This window comes from Lagenorhynchus albirostris, chromosome 4 (assembly GCF_949774975.1).
Source record: "Lagenorhynchus albirostris chromosome 4, mLagAlb1.1, whole genome shotgun sequence".
NCBI lineage: Eukaryota > Metazoa > Chordata > Mammalia > Artiodactyla > Delphinidae > Lagenorhynchus > Lagenorhynchus albirostris.
Window position 1 is genome coordinate 122,365,849 of NC_083098.1, and position 7,940 is coordinate 122,373,788.

The 7,940-nt window shown below is 40.3% G+C and overlaps 2 pseudogenes; one reads left to right on the forward strand and one right to left on the reverse strand.

Moving 5' to 3' along the window:
• The first annotated feature begins 1,205 nt into the window (after nucleotides 1–1,205).
• LOC132519131 (nucleolar protein 10-like) lies at nucleotides 1,206–2,207 on the forward strand (annotated as a pseudogene).
• Nucleotides 2,208–2,627: 420 nt separating this feature from the next.
• LOC132519471 (small ribosomal subunit protein uS2B-like) lies at nucleotides 2,628–3,505 on the reverse strand (annotated as a pseudogene).
• Nucleotides 3,506–7,940: the final 4,435 nt, after the last annotated feature.

The window sequence follows — 7,940 nt, forward strand, 5'->3', positions numbered from 1 at the left end:
TTTAATTTGTAAAATTTGCTTAAACATCATTAGAATTAAAGCTAATGTAATTGAGTGTGAAGGACATACACTGCTTTTGAGTACCTACAATGGCCATGAAATTGGATGAAGATCAATCACATGAAAATCGTATAAAAGTTGAGAGAAGACACTGAATATATTTTCTAATGTACTTATAGTTTCTCATGATGCCATTAATAATAATTTCCTTTATGCTTTTTAAATTCTCAGGTAATTTTCATGTCTAAGGTCTATTTGGAAGTTTTTCTACCCTGTCAGTGCAGTATCCAAGTCTGGTTCTCTTCCAGCTCTCCTAGAGCTTCTAGGAGGTATTTAATTTCCTTTAGTATTTCTGCTAAAGTAGTTAGACTAAACTCTTTTCTATATATATCCTACGGAACGGATATGTAGCTTCAAGAAGTTAATGTATAAGAAGGTACATAGCATATGGAATGCATTCTAAAAGTCACATCCTTTTTTAGTCCTACGATTTCATTATGAAAATGTTGATATATTTGCTACTTTTAAGAAATACTTTATCGTTAACTTTTGCCATGATGTCCTCAAATTCTTACGAACAGCTTATCCTGATTTTTCTCATTGTCACTGAAAGCCTGGGAGTGATAATGAACATAAGAAGAAAAACAATTTTCCCACCACTCTCTGATGATGTCTCTAAGCCAATCATATGTCCTAGATTATCAGAGGCAATTCCCATTTAAAATATGCTGCTTCAGGGCTTCCCTGGTTGAGAGTCCACCTGCCGATGCAGGGGACACGGGTTCGTGCCCTGGTCCGGGAAGATCCCACATGCCGTGGAGCGTCTGGGCCCGTGAGCCATGGCCGCTGAGCCTGCGCGTCCGGAGCCTGTGCTCCACAACGGTAGAGGTCACAACAGTGAAAGGCCCGCGTACCGCAAAAAAAAAAAAAAAAAAAAAAAAAAAAAGCTGCTTCACTTCCCCATAAGTATAATTTTATATATGACATCTATTTTTCATGTTTTGGTTCACAAAAATATGCTACCCTTGGAGCTTCCGGGTTGGTGAGCATGGAGATTCAGGGAGAGGGGTGCCCTAGGAGATGGCATGAAAGCTCCATGCCCTTTCCCATTACCTCGACCTATGCCTCTCTTCCATCTGGCTGTTCCAGAGTTATATCCCTTTATAATAAACCAGTAATCTAGTTTTGGGTTCTGTTCCCAGGTTATGTGTTCCTTCTTAGACAAATTGACAGAAGAATTAGGAGAGGATACAGAAAGAACAGTTTATGATGATTAAAAATTTGCCGCCAAGAAAGCCCCTGAAAATATAGGGCTCACACATATTATTGAACCATTTTTTCTCCGGGCATATATTCCTGGATTTTTCATGGCTATAAGACTCTATCTATCATAAGACTCATGAAATGCATGATAAATCTATTTGCTTATGAAGCATATGGGAAATATAAGATCCAACAGAAGATAGAAGAAACTCGTGCATAGAGTCCAATTAAAGAATTTGCCAAAAGTTAACAAAGGGCTAGCACTTAACTGAGGAAGAGGAAGAGGAGCAAAAATCTACATAGAAGAAGAAAGTTAAGAGCCTTCCTAATATTCTTTCTTACCAGCGATGGTTTTAAAGTTACATTTGAGAACGCTGACTTTCAGGGAGACCAAGAGAGTGAAGAATTTAGGCTTTTGAATTCACCTGTTTCAAAAATTAGTGAAAAAAGCAAGAAGCAACTAAGATTCTTAGATTCTTCATGAAAAAGGGGAAGAGAAAGAACTGGAAGGAAAACCAAGTGATGCAGAAAATTTTGAGTTCAGATGGTAAAAAAGATGGGGTTGAAGAGGTCAGGAAGTAGCACAGACTTCTCCACCAGGCGGAAGCAGTAGGAGAGACACAAGGAGAACCAGCAGATGGTCCTCAAGCCCCAGTTATATGTGATCAAAGCAGGAGAAGAACTCGGAAGCTTCAGAGACTGCCACCAACCAGAAGCAGATGAATAAAACCCTTGAAGATCGTTTGAAACTTGAATCAGAAAATGGGACATTAAGTGTATCAGACACTACAATTGGCAGTAAACAATTGACATTCACATTAAAGAGGTCTGAATGGCAGAAGCAACAGGAGACTGAGAAGCTGCACTGACAGGAAAGTAAAACACTTCCTGGCTCAGCAGGTCACCTGAAGTTAAGATACAGAAGAGGATGGCTGTTTCTTTGAATTTGGAAATGATCCTACTTGTGATTTGAAAGGAGGACCTCTCCCCCAAATTGATCATCATTAGAGTACATTAAACACAGAGAGGGGAATGTACATTTTTAATGTTTTGTATAAATTCCAGATGCAACTAAAAAGTTAAAGATTTGACAACTTGTCCCTGTGCCTTATGGGTCACACTTTGAAACTGTACCCCTTCCCCCACCAAAGTGGTTAGTGTGTCGCCCCCAGGGTGCTTTTGGTAAGTTGCTGCTCCCCATAAACATGGTTATTTTCCCATGGTTTTAGTCAAGTAGGCCAGGTTGTTATTTTTTAACAATGTAATATGTGTGCCATGAAATGGAAGGTTATCCTGTGCTAAAAATGAAGCTTGATCATGCTCTGGGAACTTCTTTTCTTGCAATACCTGCTTCCATTCACTATCTAGTCAGTGGCCCAAGCAATGGGAGCTACAGACCACTCTTCCAGTGGCAGACTGAGCTCTCCATTCTTCAGTAGGGAATTGCCGGATAGCACAGAGAGCACCTGCCGACCTTCAGACCAGCCTGGGACCTGGGATTGAGTAGCAGTAAATTTGGGAGCTGGAGCAGTTCATTCATCCTGAAATTCCTCCTTGGTTACAGCCTTTTAAGCAGCCTGATCTTCCTTTTCAGTCTATTTCAGACCTCTGAAGGAGTAGAGATTAGGTGTGACCTCCCATGGGTGTTCACAGGAGAAGGTGCCACGTATGTGCAGAGCTTCCTTGGCCAGCATCTACCACATCAGACTCACTAAGTGAGCCCCTTTGTTGTTATAGGGGATGGTCTCTGTCCTTCCTGCTAGAGCCTTCACATAGTGCAGAGGACAGTCTGTGTTATACTGAGCGACTGTAGGCGGGTTAACATAAGATGCCTCTGTGAGAGGCTGGTGGTCAACCCTCGGATCAGTAACCACCAGAAATCATGACCCCCAGAAGGCTGCCTGGATTTGGTTGGTGAATATTCCAGGAGTTAAGCGGCCAGCAGTAGGAGTGGCTCCAGTGACAGCAGCAAACTTCAGCACAGCTCTATCACCAGTAATCTTGGAGGATATGATACCGATATCAGCTGAGTTTTCAATGGCACAAGCTGCCAGCAAAGGCTTCTAAGCTTTTCCCAGTTTCTCTTCATATTTATGATGTAGATGCCACTGCCTTTTTTTTTTTTGTAGATGTACTGTTCCATTTGGAAGTCAAGGTTTTTGCCACCTAAGTGGGTTCCTGCTGCAAGGAATTTGTGGACATCCTCCTCCCTCATTAGCAGAATATCAAGGGCTCTGGACATGGTGAAAATTTCCATTTACCTTATGATAGGAACCCAGAACAATGCTGTATGGACCCCTCTATGGGTAGTGCAGAAAGGTGAGTTGTATTTTGATTTGTATTTTTATTATTATCAACTTGCACATTTTTTTCATGTGTATTGTCGGTTTATATTTCTTCATTTGTGAATTATCACGATGTTTTCCCATTTTTCTTTGGAGACTTTGTCTTTTGCTAAGTTGGAAGCATCCCTTATATATAGTACCTAGTTTCAACACTCATCCTCAAACGTGTTGCTAAAATACTTTCTCAGTTTGGGGCTTTCTTTTTAAAATTCTTTAAAGGTATTTAACAAACAACTTTTATTTGTATTTTTAATAGTTTTTGACCAAAAATGAGGTACTGAAAATAGATTTTCAGGAAAACGAATTTAGCAGTGGTAGGCAGGGTTGATTAGATAGGGAAGGCTCAATTAAGATATCAGTTCATAATCAAAAAGTGAGACAAGTTTCTGCAGTCAGAAGCCGGAGATGGAAACAAAACATAATGAATAAGTATCAGATGCCTTTTAAGGGAAGAATGATAGGAATTGGTTCAATGTAGCATCTAAAGAGATATGAGTTACAGATGATTCCAAAATTTAAGACTAAGAAAAATATATCAGTGCTAGAAACAAATGTTAGCATGCTGCCCCATTGTTTTTCTCAGTTTGTTTTCTTTGATTTTAAGTAAACTGAGTTTAAGGTGACAACAGTCTACAAATATGAACACTGAAGAGTTGTTAGGAATTTTTTTCTACCACATCTTTGATAAGCATTCCAAAATAATGAAACTCAAATTCATGTTTGGTTTTATTTCATTATAACCATTATTTGTGTTGTTAGCTAGTGGCCACCAGGTTCAGAGGATTTTCTCAGTCTTCCCTCTAACTTACTGCTATGGTTGTGTTACTCCTCCTGTCCCATACTGGTCCCATATTGGTCCCAAGTCACAGGTGTATGATCTGCTGTGACATGAGACTCCAGTCTCTACTCTGCTTCCATCCCTTCCCCTATGTTCCGGAATTACCACCCACTACATATCTAAGCCCAAACTTACTACATATGTGGAATCATGGGCAATGGCAAATGGCTTGGCTGATCAGGAGCCTGGAAAGAGAAAGATTAAAAGATCAGGTTCAAGGAGGTCTGAGGTAGAGGCATGTGGATGAACACAGGAGAATGGGCACATGTGGAGAACAAAAAGTAGCACTGATACATTGCTGTCTCTTGGTACAGGACTGTGACAGGACTGCCTATAAAAGGTTGTCATAAGAATCCCATAGAGAGGAGTCTCTGCTACTTTCTCTGTCCATCTGACAGTCTCTTATCCACAATCCAAAATCCAAAGATTTCTGACATCCAACTGTTATTTTTTTGCAAATTCATTTGGCAGCAGAAATTTACTTGAACTGACATGACGACAGTATAGTTTTAATTATTATTAATAAAGCCAATAAATTAAAGAGCCCAGATGTCACGTGATTTTCCAATACAATAAGGATTACAGTGGTGAGAAGAGCACCCACATTACTAAGAACGCAGGTGGTGGCTCTTTTCTGCGGGCTGGGGCAGGAGAACGTGCTATAAGACTAAGCTCACTGGTAACAGTAGAAATGAATAAAGTCCCCAAACAATAAAGGCCAGTGGTGTTGCTTAACCATCAAAAGCCTGGTGGGTGCAACTGATCATAATGACCCTCATGTCATCTATCACTGTCGCACCCAGTGCCTCTTCCTCAGCTCACATCTATGGCTGCAACGAAGATCCTTTACAAACAAGCTTATGAAGGGGATGTGGGTTCAAGACAGAAATAGATGGCAACAGCACTATAGCCTCATTCAGGGTAAGACAGAGACGATATGAAGTCATCTCAATGAGAAGAGGTTCAGACAGTACCTTGCTCATCCATTTTGTGTGGACAGAGAAGTGGCGCAAGCTTAGAATGTATGGAATAATGCACAGTGGGAAATGGCTTGGCTGATCAGGGGACTGGAAAGAGAAGTGTTGAAAGACCAGTTCCAAAGAGTTCTGGGTAGAGACATGGGATTGGGCATCTGAGAATGGTCGCTCATTGTGGAGATGTTCATATCACATGTTAATGCCCACCAGAGATCTCCATCATGAAAGCAGAACTAAACATCCTGGTAAATAAAACTGAATTGTCCAGTTTACACAAGCCAGCCTCCGGCATCAGCCACCCTGGTGCTGACACAGTGGACACAGAAAAGAAGTTTCCATGATGACAGAGTTGGAGGCTATGCAACCATATGGGCTCCTACTTGCCAAAGCCACAAAATGTCCAATGTGCCAGCAATAGAGACCATTGCTGATCTGTTCACATGTCACCAACTGGTCACGGGAGGCCAGCTGAATACATTGGACTCCTTCTGTCTTGTAAGGTATAGTGATTCATTTTGATAAGAACAGACACATATTACAGTTATGGAATCGTTTTTCCTACCCATGATACCTAGGGTCTAGCACCATTGTCCTAGGGTCTATAAAACATGATTCATCACTACAAGACTCCATGTAATATTATGTCAGATCAAAGGAACCATTCTATAGAAAAGGGGGTTTATAGATGGCCCATGACATGATTCACCAGACATATTACACACAGTGCCATCCAGAAGCTTCTGGCCAGATACAGAAATGGAATAGCCTGCTGAAGGCTAAGCTGAAGGTCAGAGAAGATACTTTACAATGACTCCATTCCTTCAGGACTTAGTGTCCACTTTAATTCAAAGGCCTTTCTATGATGGTGTGTCTCCAATAAGTAGAATGTATAAGTCCAGAAACCAAAATGTAGAAGCAGGATTAACCCCACTTATCATCACTTTCAGTGACTCACCTGGCAAATTTGTGCTTCCCATCCCTGCCACTCTGGGCGCTCTTCCATCCAAAAGAAACATTTCCACTAGGACACAGCAAGAGCCCTTACTGAACTATCAGCTAAGGGTTGCCTCCTAGACACGTCATGTTCCTCTTGCAAATGACCAGAATGTGAGTGGAGTTAGCACACTGGTAGGAGTAATTGACCGTTTTTCACCAGTAGAAGTGATACAAAGGGGGCAGGGAACAATATATCTGATATTCAGATGATCATTGGGGTACCTCTTGGTGTCCCCTTCCCAAGTTTTGGTGGTTAGTGGAAAAGTTTAGTAATATTTTTCTGAGAAAAGCGTGGTGACCTGGGGCTCAGAAACCTCAAGGATGGTGGTCTGGGTCACGCCAAGGAATGATAAATGTCCTTCCCTGAACCTCTGTCTCAAAGTCTGATTCCTGTAGAACCTAGCCTGAGACTGCATGTTTATTTAAGAGCGACACCTCAGACATGGCTGGAAATGTCATGTACTATATGGTATAAATACTGTATTCCTTTTTTAAAATATGAAAAGCTTTTAATTCTAAAGTGTTGTCAGCCCCAAAGTTTTCAGATAAAGGATTTCAAACCTGCATTTACCGAATAAAATAGAATAGGGAAAAGAGGCTATAAGGATTAGATTATGGATCTTTTGTGCATCTTTTATGTTTACTTATGACCAACACTTCCACACTTTGTCTTCTTTCTTCTTTGCAAAAATCAGTCTTCCTCTACCACTGCCTGACTTAGGAATCTTCCATAAGCCTGGCTTTCCAAGAAGGTTCACTTTTCCTTCTCATGTAATCTCCAAACAATGACATCTAGAAGACCTAATGTTCATCTTTAAATTTTTATTAGATTATATCTTTCCTAGTACAAATATTTAAGTATTTTCCAAGGAATACCCTCCTCAAATTTTCTAAATTAAAAATAAGCAAGTTAGCTGCTACTAACAGCCCGGGATTATATAAAGTTTTCTCTTTGACACGTTACAGAAGTTGCTTGTCAAGGATGAAGAGTAATGATTAGAATGAACACTTACAACTAATGACTAGGATTATACATTCTATCTATATTTCTCAAAAAGATTTCTTCTTTGTAAACACTACAGTGTTTGAAGTGTTATCTGGCATTATAGCTCCATCAAGTGGTAAAATTGACATGAAACTGTAGGATTATATGCTTAGTCTCCAAATGCATTCAGTTTAATTTCCATACTCGAATTCCTATCAAGGCTTTATTTATAATTAAATATCACCTCATTTCAAAACACAACCTGAGCTATTCTTAATTTGGAAATTCTGATGATTTATTTATGGACAAAGATGGAGTATTTAGTTTTTGGGCGGGGGGTAAGGAAACTGAAGAAATCACATTTTCCTACTATTTATTTTGATTCTTTACTATCTGTAAATTACACTTTGCTACTGGAAATGGCTATTGTCAGGCCTCAGGTCCTCGCTGACTTTTGGCCAGAGGCAATTCCTTACCACGTGGGCCTCTCCATATGGCTGCGCACAATGTGCCATCTTGTTTCTCTCTCAGGGCAG